Source organism: Giraffa tippelskirchi, chromosome 8 (genome assembly GCF_054371585.1).
Source record: "Giraffa tippelskirchi isolate mGirTip1 chromosome 8, T2T-mGirTip1v1.2.pri, whole genome shotgun sequence".
Lineage (NCBI taxonomy): Eukaryota > Metazoa > Chordata > Mammalia > Artiodactyla > Giraffidae > Giraffa > Giraffa tippelskirchi.
Window position 1 is genome coordinate 148,746,466 of NC_137282.1, and position 14,167 is coordinate 148,760,632.

The 14,167-nt window shown below is 39.1% G+C and overlaps 1 protein-coding gene and 1 long non-coding RNA gene across 24 annotated transcripts in view; one reads left to right on the forward strand and one right to left on the reverse strand.

The window, feature by feature from the left end:
- The window catches only part of LOC145516665 (uncharacterized), a 207,836-nt gene that overhangs the window by 101,876 nt on the left and 91,793 nt on the right, over positions 1 to 14,167 (reverse strand). The gene's annotated exons all lie outside the window — the stretch shown is intronic.
- Positions 1 to 14,167, forward strand: part of LOC145516659 (uncharacterized) — a 165,957-nt gene that overhangs the window by 33,474 nt on the left and 118,316 nt on the right. For 3 of the 23 annotated variants that reach the window (XR_014061615.1, XR_014061613.1, XR_014061614.1), the window contains exon 4: positions 8,016 to 8,088. The exons of 16 other annotated variants lie outside the window; for them this stretch is intronic. The gene's annotated coding sequence lies outside the window, so the exon portion shown is untranslated. Of the gene's footprint in view, positions 1 to 546; positions 748 to 8,015; positions 8,089 to 8,776; positions 8,894 to 13,325; positions 13,627 to 14,167 lie in introns of those variants that run through there. 4 more of the 23 variants (XR_014061617.1, XR_014061621.1, XR_014061611.1 and 1 more) reach the window with 3 other exon arrangements.

Sequence of the window (14,167 nt, forward strand, 5' to 3'; positions counted from 1 at the left end):
TGAGAATAGGAAAAATAGAAAATATGCACCATAAAATAAACTCACATTAAGCTTCATGAGGTTGCTTTCAGTGGAAGATGTACCATGTTGATTTTTGTGATGAAAAGAGTTTTGACTTTAACATCCAATGACCATAGTGAGTCCTGACTCTAATACTTGTAACTTTGTAGCTTTGGGCATGTGATTTTAACTTTTCCTCTTTGTCTGCAAAACTGGAATAGTAATATCTACATTACACAGTTACAGCTAGGATTGGAAATACTGTAGATGATGTGCCTGACACATAGTTGGAGGAAGACAATTCTCCATGATCATCCCATATTTCAAGCCCTCTGAAAAAAGGCATTTACTGCCAATGTTTGTATAAGGAGATATTTCAGGAAAGTAAAGCTGAATACATATCCTCCCTGAAGACATCCTGGGACAATAAAGGTAAAGAACTTCCCTTCCCTTTCATTCCAGGGTAATCATCCTAAAGTGCCTTTACCCTCTTCTCCTGGGAACATTTGCTTACAATTTAGCTCAGTGATGTCTCTTCCTTTCTAGAGGAGAGAATGGACATGTCACCAGCAGCCCTATATACGATCAGAGTTTCCTAATTTTGGAGTTCCTTTCCTTTGATGCACAAGCAACATCTGGCACTCACAACATCACCCTGTAGGAACTGCAGCCTTAAGGAATCCATGCAAAATGCTGCTCTTGCTGCTGCTTTGTTGTGTGTAATAAATGGCCTTTGTCTCTGACCCAGATACATATAGCTGGTGGATGTATTTATGTATGCGCGGATAGACAGATAAACAGACATAAATAAACTGTCAGGTTAAATTTTTAGCTTGCAAGTACTCTAAACTTTCAGACTATTTACATCTTAATAGTAGTTCCTTAGGCTTCCCAGGTGGCACTAGTGGTAAAGAACCCACTTGCCAATGCAAGACATAAGAGATGCTGGTTCAATCCCTGGGTTGGGAATATCCCCTGGGGTAGGGCATGGCAACCCACTCCAGTATTCATGTCTGGAGAATCCTGTGGACAGAGGAGCATGGTGGGCTATGGTTCATAGTGTCTCAAAGAGTTGGACACAACTAAAGCGACTTAGCACGCAAGCAGTAGTTCCTTAAAATTTAGTCATTATTATTATTAAACTACTATACCCATAATTTAAAAGGCATTATTATTATCAAAGAAAGTATAAAATAAGAGATAGTATTAGAGCTGAGTCTTTAAGGATAGGTAGAATGAAACCCCTGACAAGGTGTGAGAAAACTTTGCAAATATCAGGAATAATATGGACAAGGCTATGTGCAGGAGCTGAATCATTGCTAGACTCATCACAGAAACAACCAGATATTCTGATGAAGTACAGGTGGCACGTGGAAGAATAGACAGGAGCAAACCAAAGAAAGCTTGATTTGAGAGCATGTGTTGCCTTCCTGGATAAGAAGCTTGGAACACATTAGATAGCAATGGAAAAAAAATTACACTTTTAGCAAACAGTAGAACATTCAAAAATCAATACTTGAAAAGATAACTCCATTATTATATTAGAGAGAACTGAACAAGCAGAAACTGGACAAGAGACCTTTCAAGTAATCCAAAAGAGAAGTAGTGTGGCCTAAAATCAGACATGACCATGGATACAGGACTGGGAGAGGTCACAGTAGTGTAATGCTTGGGGTCCTGGTTTTAGGTCAGTATTTTTCTGGTCTTTGTTTCAAAGAGTCTGATCTATGCATGATCTTTCAGAACACACACAGTAGACTCAGGGTTCTGCTGCCTGTCATTTTCTCATGGTTTGGGAATGAACTAAGTTCACAGTTCTTGGATTAGCAGAAGTGAACCAGGCATATGAGAAGTAAGTTTGGCTGCATGTGACCCAAATCCTAATATAAAAATGTACCTAAACTTTTCACCTCCCATAATCTCTACATTACTGTACAGCTCTCTCCAAATGGTCCAAGGTGGCTGTTTGGACCATTATCCAGTCCAGCCTCCTTACACCAAACAGCAAGATGAAAAAAGGAGCTAAAGCAGCACACTTTAGAGATAGTTCATGAGGGAAACTTTCACTTACATCTTTTGAATAAAACACAGGTCTACATGAAACTTCAAGGGAAGAAGGGATACGTAGTATTTTAGCTGGCACCAAGGTACCCAGATAAAAACTGGTTCTGTTATTCAATGCAAGGGAAAGAGGGCTGTCTTTGGGCGACTACACAGAACGGTGCTATGGAAACCCAGTTTCCTTCAGTCTTTATGAGCTACTGCAGATCAGAGCTCAGGGTTTGGGTCTTCCCTGGTGGTCCAGTGGTTAAGAACTGCTTTCCAATGCAGGGGATGCGAGTTCAGTCCCTGATCATGGAACTAGGATTCTGCTTGCCTTGGGGCAAGCCAATACACCACAACTACTGAGCCTTTGTGCTAGAGAGCCTGTGCTCCACAAGGAGAAGCCCAAGCACTGTAAATAGAGGAAGCCCGCATGCAACAACGAAGACCTAGTGTAGCCAAAAACTAAAAAATAAATTAAAACTTTTTTAATATTAATTTTTATAAAATCTCAAGATTTCCCCCAATAAAGACTGGACTTGCTCAAACTAGATTTCCATAATGTGACACTCGCTGTCATAATGGCCTCTTGACTCAGAATCCACCTTCACTGACGAGTATTGTCCAGAGAGCTCTAAGCCACCATTTCAGCCAGTGGCATACTTCTCAACCAAACAAAATATAGAGAGAAAGCTTGGAGTTTGTTGCTATCTTCATTTCACAATTTAACAAAGTGTGATTGTTGGGTTGTTTTTCTGAATTTCCTTGGGAAATGAGGCATGCCACAAGATGAGATCGAAGGTGATGAATGTCAGAGAGAATTAGCAAGGATCTTCCAAAGGGACGAACAAGGAAAAAGGATAGAGGGCTGAGGAAAGTTTTTAGAAGTATCTGGAAGTTGACCAAGGCCCTGAAGAATAGCAGAAGTTAGAATACATAGGGATAGAAGGAAGAGAGAAGGAGTATTTAAGGCGAGGAGAATAAAGCTAGAGTGGGGTGAAAGCACAAGGCAAGAATGTAATATGTGACTCCTGGAGGCAGGGCTACGCGAAGGGAAATGGGAAAGGCAGGCGACACAGTTCACGATGAGATCACAGAAGGTTTTCAATTCTGAGTTCCAGCATCTGTGATTTATTCGAAGCATTAGACGACCATTTCCTGTGGAAGGCACTTCACTGCTCTCTGTTCAAAGTCGACGTGGGCACACAGGAAAAGAAACAGGGGAAAGAGTTAAGCAGTGAGATGAGCAGAACAGGGGTGAGGTGGAACATTCTGCTGGCATCCAGCCTCAGGACTGCTCTTAGGGCCAGAGAAAGCATATCACCTCCTGGGGATGGTCAGACCTTTTTGTAGGAGAGAACCTCGGGCAGAGAGAGGAGAGGGCACCCCCAGGCTGCTTTCTCTCTGCCTTAAGCAAACTGTCCTTTCGGTTCCCAAACAACCAAATTCCCGTGACTGATATAACTCAGAGAACTGAAGTTCAACAAATGTTTTGGCTGTTAAGAGAGCTATACAGCCATGGACATTGTGAAAGAGCAATAAAATATTTATTGGGCACATAATGAAACCTAACTATATTTAAAGCAAAACAAGACTGTGTACTCAAGACCACCATGAGCTTTCATGTAAATTTAGACCTTGACCTGACTCTATAAAAGCTATTAACTGTTCTTGGGCATGGCTGAAGTAAAATTAAAGGTGCTATTTTCACATAAATACCTATAAATATAGCTTTGAATGTATAAGAATAGGAGAAACATACATGAAAATCAAGTCTATCTTGACATAGGATTGTATTTTTAAAATTCATGTAATTTAAACAGAATGCTATAGTGTAGTTAAATGCTTGATTAAGCCAAACCACATCACTGGAAAACTTTATTTTGATTTGACTGTGTATAATTTGACTTTGCATTCCCAGGTTAATTGTGATAAGAATTTAAAATCATTTAAAACCAATTTAAAGCTTTTTTCCTGTTTTACTTTTCAGTCTCTCATAAAATCTTTTGGTGGTAGCAAAACCTAAAAACACAAGTAAAACTGCCTCAACCGTAACCCATTCCTGTTTCTCTAACACCCAAAGGTCCTTAAAAAGTGCAGAGCAGTTTTATTTGGTCCTAGGACTTTAAGAATGCTATCAATGACCATCAATAACTTCAGATTTTCTGTCATATCTATCCCCACACCCAGTTTAGAGGAATCTGTTCATATTAAGTATCCTTTCTAAGCCTAGATGTATGAAAGTAACATCATGGTAGAAGGTCAGGAAGCTCTAGACTCTAAAGACCCTGATTCTCATATTCAAAAATGTGTTTTGTTTTAACCCAACTCTCCAATCTCAGTTATGCTTTTCCTAATACAAGACCCACCGTTAGTTTTCAACTTCTGACTTTTGGTTTTGCTTGTTTATTCTCAATGGTCCAATCACTCTGACAGTTGAAGATCAATCCCCCTCAACAACTGGCCATATTCAGATATGAATATTTATGTAATACACATAAATATACACCAGATGTAAAAATAATATGTGAATATAAATGGTATACATTTTACATATATGTATGTAAATATATATAAAATATATACACATTTATATGTATATACATATATATGTAAATATATAGATTTTACATATATATAAATTGTATATATACATAAATTGTATATATAACATATAAACATACACAATATATATATAATATACATATAGAAATTTTTATATTTCCCCCTATGAGTATGGTCCATATCCTTTGCTCCTTCCTTCCTTCTTTCCTCTCTCCCTCCCTCCTTTCCTTCCTCCTTTTATCTTTTTTTGGATTTCTAATGTTTTTAAGCAGCTCTTTCTTCACTGTAAATATTAACCATTTGCTATATATGGTATAAATATTTTAGTCTGCAAATTATCTTTTAAGCTTGTTTATAGAGTTGCTATTTAGCACTTCATTATTTCTTAATTTTTTTTCTTTATGACTTGTGCCTTTTGTACCTTGATGAAAAATATACTCAAACCAGGATCAAATTTGTGAGCACATTCTCCTACATTTGATCCTATGGTTTTTATAGTTTTGTTCTTTTACATTTCAAATTTTGTGAATGTCAGGATTCTAAGTTTTGGGAGGGCAGGAAGGACAATGAATTGTCACCATCCTGTAGAATCTTTCAGGTTTTCCCCATTTTAATATTCTAAATTATCAAATTAAATAGATGGGTGGAGACACCTACTACCAATAGTTTCTTGACCATTCCCAGGCCAAAATGACAGAGTTTTTAACATCCATTCTTTAAAACGTTCTGTTATCATACAGAACAAACCTCTCCCTACCCCCTGCCCTGCCACTGCCTTCCACATTGTACTTTTTCAAAATTGCCTTGTATGTTCTTGTGCTTTTTCTCATCCAAATGAATTTTAGTATCCAACCTATAAGGTCACCCAAATAAACCTTCAGGGATATTATCTGGGGTTGCTTTTATTAAAAGGTTAACTGGGAGGAGAATTGGTCTAACAGATCTACTATGTACAATCCATATAATCCAAACAAATCTACTATGTATTTTCCTGGCATACCTGAAAGTACTGTGGCCCTAAGCCCAATGCAACTGCATAGCCTTTCAGTATCTATAGGTTAATGATGCCATGTGAGCAAACCCACACAGACCCCAGGTCACTTATATTTTTACAGTTCTTTGTCATCCTTTTATGCTATTTGATCAACGTTCTTTTGTACATATTATTGCATCTTGATCCAGCAACAGGAAGTTTATGAAAATTCACGTTGCCATTACAGAAAATGTGGTCAACAACGTTTGATGAAATTACCAGACACAAACCTAAGTTTTATGTTTTCTGGTAACTTTTCCTACTCCACAAACCTGTTAGATCACCCTCGTAAGATATCATCAAAATAATTTATTTTCTTTTTATTGAAAAGCTGCTTCAGTCACTGTGTGGAGATAATATGCATGCTTTAGAAAATGTTATCTTTAAAAGCAACATAATATTTGAACTGAAAAAACTTGTAGAAAGTATTGAGCAGCATTACTTTGATTTATAGTTGAAGAAATTGAGGTTAAGAGAGTAAAACCTTTTTCAAGATTGCCTAGCTAGTGGATGGTTACACTGTATCTGTTTTTTTTTAAACACATGTCCAGGCTTTGATCCGTTGGCATTTCTTTCTGCTGAAAGGTATCATGCTATAACAAAATAAAATAAATCTGCTGATCTCCATGTTCAGAAACTTTCAGAATCAGAATGATCTCAAATATCAATAGATACTCCTAATTGGTGTTGCCAAGGTTTGCATTATCCACTTGAGAAATCCTTTCAGATCTCTATTAACAACAGCACATCCTTCTTGGTCACCAGGACTGATAATGTTTTGCTAGATTCAATCTGTAATCATATTAAGTGACTGTTTAGTTCTATTGTGCTTAATTAAAACTTGAAAGGACACAGAGTAGAACCTGTTTTCTACCTACTTGTAATAAACCAAAGCTAATAAAAACTTAGAAAAGCGGAAGTGTTCGTCACTAGGTTATGTCCAACTCTGTCCATGGAATTTTCTAGGCAAGAATACTGGAGTGGGTTGCCATTCCCTTTTCCAGGGGATCTTTCCGACCCAAGGATCAAACCCAGGTCTCCTGCATTGCAGGAAGCCTCTTCACCAAGTCATCAGAGAAGCTTAAAAATTTAGAAACCAGACTTAGTGTTTTTACTCTTTGTGTTTGCTTTGGTCATCAAATGTGTATTCTGAGATAAGACAATTTGCCACAGATTATGTTCATGCTTTATCTTGACAAGTATTTCTCTGTGCATTAATGAAGTGGAGCTTAAGTCATGGTCCCATCTAAACCTCTCTTATTTTCTAGCATGTTCAGTGCTAAAAAGGTAGACTTTTGTCTAGTAACTGCTTCTCAAATTACCCAGTGTTGTAGCTATTAAATATTTTTGTAGACTCAAATAAAAAAGAAGAGTATCTGCTGCTGCTGCTGCTAAGTCGCTTCCATCGTGTCCAACTCTGTGCGACCCCACAGACGGCAACCCACCAGGCTCCCCCGTCCCTGGGATTCTCCAGGCAAGAGTACTGGAGTGGGCTGCCATTGCCTTCTCTGAGAATAGTATCTGAAAGCTTTCAAAGCATCTATCTTGCACATAATTTTCTTTTAATTTCTAATTGAAGCTGTTTTTACAAAGCAAAATTAATAGCATTCAACTAGTGGAAGGCTGCTCCAGTTATTGTTGAGTAGGGTGGTTGTTCTTCAATCTTGACAGTTTAGATGTGTTGAACAAAAGGTTTCTACATAGTGTCAACACTTAATTTTGCAACAGTCCAATTAACTCTCTTGTCCAGTGTCCTCATGTCTTGAATTTTCTTTCATTCAGACTTATTCAACAACCTCAATCATGGATGAATCTAATCTGGGTGGTTGCAAATGGCTAAGAATACCACAAAATTAACCCACATCGGTTCACTGTAATGATTTTCAACCCCTACTGGTCTTAGTTCTGACAACACTTCTGTGTTTCCATCCTCATCTCTCTTACTCTGGTCTTTGAACTCTCCACAGATCTTCAAATTTTGGCCACCTCCTCACTCACAGTAGGTGATATTGTCAGTTTCTCACCTAGGAAAAATCAATTCCCCTTTATTATTGATATATTTATTATCAATAATAAATGGTGATGGTTTAGTCACTCAGTTGTGTCTGACTGTTTGTGACCCCATGGACTATACAGTCCATGGAATTCTCCAGGCCAGAATACTGGAGTGGGTAGCCTTTCCCTTCTCCAGGGGATCTTCCCAACCCAGGGATCCAATCCAGGTCACCCACATTGCAGGTGGATTCTTTACCCACTGAGCCACAAGGGAAGCCCCAATAATAAATAAATCTTTTATTTATCGTTGATAATAATATTATAAATAATATTATTATTTTATTATGATAAATCTTTTATTCTGTGTCATATTTTACAGTGGAAGAGTCCCTGCCTTTGTGGGATACCAAATCCTTCACCTGTGTACCAAAGCCAATCAACCTGAAACTGAAGTACATAAGTCTATATTATTATATATACTTCTACATATGTCATTTTCTATCACTAGCTCCCTGTGGACAGTGCCATTGTCTGTCATGTCCTCTTTAGCCTAGTCACAAAAAGGATGCTTAATAATGTGAAAGGCAGGAAGTTGAGTAATTTTGACTGCCTAACTCACCTTTAAAAATTGCATCACTGAATTCAGTGAATAGCTACTCTATGCTGAGCATCAGTCCGCATCCCCAGTATTTTTAACTTGCATGAGAGGCTCATAACATCCCATCTTCAACTTGTGTGGATTATTTTGTCCTTCTTGCCCCTTCTACTTTTTGTATTTTTCACACCTGATTTCTTGGTTTTGATTCTCCCCAGTAGCCTTGCCTTCAAAATTTGACTTGATCCACATTTATTACCTGCTATGAACTTAATGTGTAACGAATTCTATACTTTTCCAGGCTCATTTTTATATCTGCTTATCAAGCTCACATACACCCAAGCAGGCCCTGACTCAGGCTCTCACAAAGCTGAATTTATCTACCTGCCACCAAACACACATACAAACACACACACACACACACACACACATCCTTGAAATATTACAGAGTAAAACATGCAAATGCAGGAAGTAACAAGGGTGGCAGCAACACGACAAGTATGAAAACTTTGGAGCACCTGAAGGCTGTTTGTCATCACAACCAGGAAAGGAGGGCAACGGATGGCCACTCCAAGACGAGAAAGGTGGAAGGAGGGCATCAGCTCTGCTCCTCCCTTACCTTGGACCATTGCCTTAGGACTTCACTGAAGGCCCAGGCCAAGGTATGCTTGGGAATAACATACAGACAATGCAAGGAGGTGAAAAAAAGGAAATACAGGTGAAGACTGACAAATATCTGACACTCTGTTCTCTGTCGCCTGCTAAACAACTGGGGTTGGGAGAATACATGTCTCCTCTCTAATATGTTCTTCCCTGAGGGTTTTACAGTGAAATTGAGGAAAGAACTGCTTGATGGGATAAAATGAAATGGGAGTTTTTAGCTGTGTTTTTCCATCCTGGGGATTTCCACTCTGGGACTCACCCCTTCCCCAGCTGCCTTAGACCTGGGTCTAACCTCAGGTTCTTTCTCAATTCGTCAAGAAGATTAGATGAGCCCTCAGCCAAACACACGTTTAAGAAATTCCCAAACTTTCTTAAGGTTGAATGTGAACTACTGATTAGTATAGGGTCCAGAAAGTCATTCTCGGTTAGTCCAACACCTTCTACCTATGCCTTGTCTTGCTAGACCACACAAGGTGAAGTTCAGGGTAAGGTACTGAAGAGCCAGACGGTGGGTCCTCAGAAATTCTCCACAGTTCCCGTGGAAGATGATTGTTTTTCACTCTGGGGATGTGGAGTAAATATGGGTAAGAAAACCATATGGGAGACATGCCAAAGAATATGAGCAACCCAATCAAGGACAAGAATTATGAAATCAAATCAAATCAAATCAAATCTTAAGCAAGCCCAAACTATCAAAAAATAGGAACTTTTTCTCCTAACTGATATTCTTTTGCAAACACATTAGGCTAAAACAATCATTTTAAAATTCTGATTCAAGACCTCTAATTTTAATCTAAGGACACTGGGTTGAAGAGACAGAATATAAATGTGATTAAGGAGATGGGTTAAAAATTGAAAATTTCTGATTAGATTTCAGTTCAATTCAATTCAGTTCAGTCGCTCAGTCGTGTCCGACTCTCTGCGACCCCATGAATTGCAGCACGCCAGGCCTCTCTGTCCATCACCAACTCCCGGAGTCTACCCAAACCCATGTTCATCGAGTCGGTGATGCCATCCAACCATCTCATCCTCTGTCGTCCCCTTCTCCTCCCGCCCCCAACCCTACCCAGCATTAGGGTCTTTTCCAATGAGTCAACCCTTCGCATGAGGTGGCCAAAGTATTGGAGCTTCAGCTTCAACATCAGACCTTCCAATGAACACCCAGGATTGATCTCTTTTAGGATGGATTCATTGGATCTCCTTGCAGTCCAAGGGACTCTCAAGAGTCTTCTCCAACACCACAGTTCAAAAGCATCAATTCTGCGGCGCTCAGCTTTCTTCACCGTCCAACTCTCACATCCATACGTGACCACTGGAAAAACCATAGTCTTGACTAGACGGACTTTTGTTGGCAAAGTAATGTCTCTGTTTTTAAACATGCTATCTAGGTTGGCCATAACCTTCCTTCCAAGGAATAAGCGTCTTTTAATTTCATGGCTGCAGTCACCATCAGCAGTGATTCTGGAGCCCAAAAAAGTAAAGTCTGACACTGTTTCCACTGTTTCCCCATCTATTTCCCATGGAGTGATGGGACCAGATGCCATGATCTTAGTTTTCTGAACGTTGAGCTTTAAGCCAACTTTTTCACTCTCCTCCTTCACCTTCATCAAGAGGCTCTTTAGTTCTTCTTCACTTTCTGCCATAAGGGTGGTGTCATCCGCATATCTGAGGTTATTGATATTTCTCCCGGCAATCTTGATTCCAGCTTGTGTTTCTTCCAGCCCAGCGTTTCTCATGATGTACTCTGCATATAAGTTAAATAAGCTGGGTGACAATATACAGCCTTGACGTACTCCTTTTCCTATTTGGAACCAGTCTGTTGTTCCATGTCCAGTTCTAACTGTTGCTTCCTGTTTAAGCTGGTTTTAGAAAAGGCAGAGGAACCAGAGATCAAATTGCCAATATCCGCTGGATCATCGAAAAAGCAAGAGAGTTCCAGAAAAACATCTATTTCTGCTTTATTGACTATGCCAAAGCCTTTGACTGTGTGGATCACAATAAAGATTAGATTTATAAAGCCAAATATGTTTGCTTGTGATACTGTGAATTTCTTCCTTGGGAGATTTGGTATAAGTCGGTACAAAGAGTAATAATATTGCATTTTAAAGATTTAATTTTATTGTGAAAACAACGCATGTAAGAAAAAGTGTACAAAATAGAAATGCACCAGGAAGTACTACCTGGGTCAAAAAATAGAATATTACCAGTTCCTAGACAGGAGCCTGGTCGGTTGTTGTCCATAGGGTCGCACAGAGTTGGACACAACTGAAGCGATTTAGCATGCATGCATGCATTGGAGAAGGAAATGGCAACCCACTCCAGTATTCTTGCCTGGAGAATCCCAGGGACAGAGGAGCCTGGTGGGCTGCCATCTATGGGGTCGCGCAGAGTCGGGCACGACTGAAGTGACTTAGCAGCAGCAGCAGCAGACACTCTCTAAATTTTCTTCTTAATCCCACCTCCTTCCTCCTCCTTACAGATAACTCCTACCTCAACTTCTATACCAGTCATTTTATTGCTTTACTACTTAAATATCTCTCCTTGTACAATGCAGTTAAGGCTTTTTATAATCATAATCATACAGTGCTTATTCATTTATGTCTGGTTTTTCGGTTCAAATTTATGTTGTTGAAATTCCATTGATGGCGTTGTTTATAACTGAACTTCAATCATTTTTGTTAATTCATACTTTACCCATTCTCCCATTGGTGATATTAGCATTATTTTTGCCTTGTGATTGTTTTGAATGATGTTTCTACAACCTTTGCTGCTCCTGTCCTCTGTCACATGTATACATGCATTTCTTTAGGACCTATACTTAAAATTGGAACTGTTGGATTATATGACCATGCCTATACATACCTTCACTAGAGAATGGAAAACTGCTTTTTAAAGTGGTTTCACCATTTTGAAATTCCACTAGAAATTGATAAGAGTTACTATACTATGGGCAGGCTTTCTAATATTAACCGTTCTCTGGACTGCATTTGGTATTACATTAGATACTACCTTAATTTTCCCTGATGGTCACAGGCCATCTGAACAGCTTCTTTTGGGGCCTTCGTATTCAAAATATCTACTCATTTTTCTACAGAATTACCCATTTGTTTTTCTTACTAATTGGTAGTGCAAACAATTTTTATCAAAATCACTTATATAGTAAGCAGCAAAAATACATCTGAAATTCTGATCTGAGTTAAATGTCATTCCCTTCATCCTCCCACCCTCAAATAGCTACAGAATAGCTTATGGGAAAAGCCAAGTAATTGCATTTATTAATAAATATATTAAATAATTCTGTGTTTTAAAATATTTTAAGTTTTCAAGTAAAACACATTAAGAGATATACATATATATACATAGTAAGTATTTCACTCAGTCATGTCCAACTGTTTTCAATCCCATGGAATGTAGCTCACTAGGCTCCTCTGGTTTATGAAATTCTCCAGGCAAGGATACTAGAGTTGGTAGCCATTACCTTCTCCAGGGGACTTTTTTGACTCAGGGATCGAACCCAGGTCTCCCACACTGGCAGACAGATTCTTTACCATCTGAGCCTCAGTGGTAATGCTTCCTTACTGAAGCATCCCCTTCAGTAAGGGGATGAAGGGAATGACAATTAAGAACATTTGACTCAGATCAGAATTTCAGATGTATTTTTGCTACTTACTATATATGTGATTCTTTACCACCATGCCTCAGACTACGTAAAGAATCAGTCTGCAGCACAGGAGATGCAGGAGACAAGGGTTTGATCCCTGGATCAGGAAGATCCCCTCGGATAAGAAATGGCAACCCACTTCAGTATTCTTGCCTGGAAAATTTCATGGACACAGAAGCCTGGCAGGCTGCAGTCCTTGAGGTCACAAAGAGTCAGACATGACTAAGAGACTGAACATTCACATATATATTAAACTAAGGAAACAAATTTTCATTCATGGATTGTGGAAATAACCTCACTTATTAAACAGAGCAAATGAGCAGTTATTGAATGTCCACAGCACACCAAGTATGGCTAGTTGTATAAATGTGTATTATATGTAACAGCACTAAGTATGTGTAAGTTTGTACTTACAAGGAATGATAGATAAGAAACGTAGTTAGTTGAACCTTTTTGATCTCATTTGAAAATCATAATAGATAACTCAGACTCATTGGTATGAGTAAGCCTTTTATTCCTACAGTCATACTTATAGACATGATGTTAACACAAAGCTATTGCTTTTAAGGCTTCTAAACGAATAAAACTGAAAGGAAGAAGTATGTGAGCAGAAAAATGATCTGAAAACATAGTATAAAAATCATGAGATTTCATTTAAATGAGCTCCAGTATTTGTTCTCTTTTCCTCTAGCCCATCATACTTCTTCCTTTTCTCTCATTATTTTTCTTCCTCCTATCCTCATTCACTCTTTTCTCTTTATATTCTATAGGGCTTAGAATTTCACTGTATTAGAGGTAAGGAGATACAAGAGAGTGACTGAAGGGAAACAGGAATAGAGAAAGAAGAAGAGATTTCTCGTTTGATGCTGACTTGCAGGTCCATTGCCCTCCTCCAACTGCACACTCCGTGGAGATGGTGACTGCCTCTCAGAACATCAGCCATGGGGAATGAGGCCCCACGCTCCTGCTGATAGAGAAGCAGTACTGTCAAGCTGCAGGTGCCAGCCCTCAATTAGGATGTGTCGTTCATCTCTGTCAACACTAATGAAATTCAGAACCCTAAAATGACAGGTACAGCAACTGGTTTGGGAATTTTAAAATTAATAACTTCAAATTTCATTTTCCCATTCCTCTCAGCCTCAGCATCTTCCATTGGGAAGGTGAGCAGGAGCCCCATCTAGACCACATGCCCATGCCCTGGAGTTGGGGCCAAAATCCAAGTGGCACTGTGGAATTATTTTGAAAAGCAAGAAAGGGAGGGGACCAGGGGATAAAACTTGGGTGCCCTTTGGAACTCCGACAAAACAAATGAACCCTCCGTCATGCTATTTCAGACCAGAACTGACAACTTCAGGAGGCACAAATTTGATTGCAAGTGCAGCCTGTCTGTTGGAATCCACCAAGAAGAGTAGCAAAAGAAAGCTGAGGTATCACCACAGCCCTTTGGAGCACGCTTCTAGACAAAGCCGATGGAGAATTTGCTGTTGTTGTTTAGTCACTAAGTCATGTTCAACTCTTTTGCGACCCCATGAAGCCCACTAGGCTCCTCTGTTCATGGGATTTCCCAGGCAAGGATACTGGAGTGGGTAGCCATTTCCTTCTGCGAGGGATC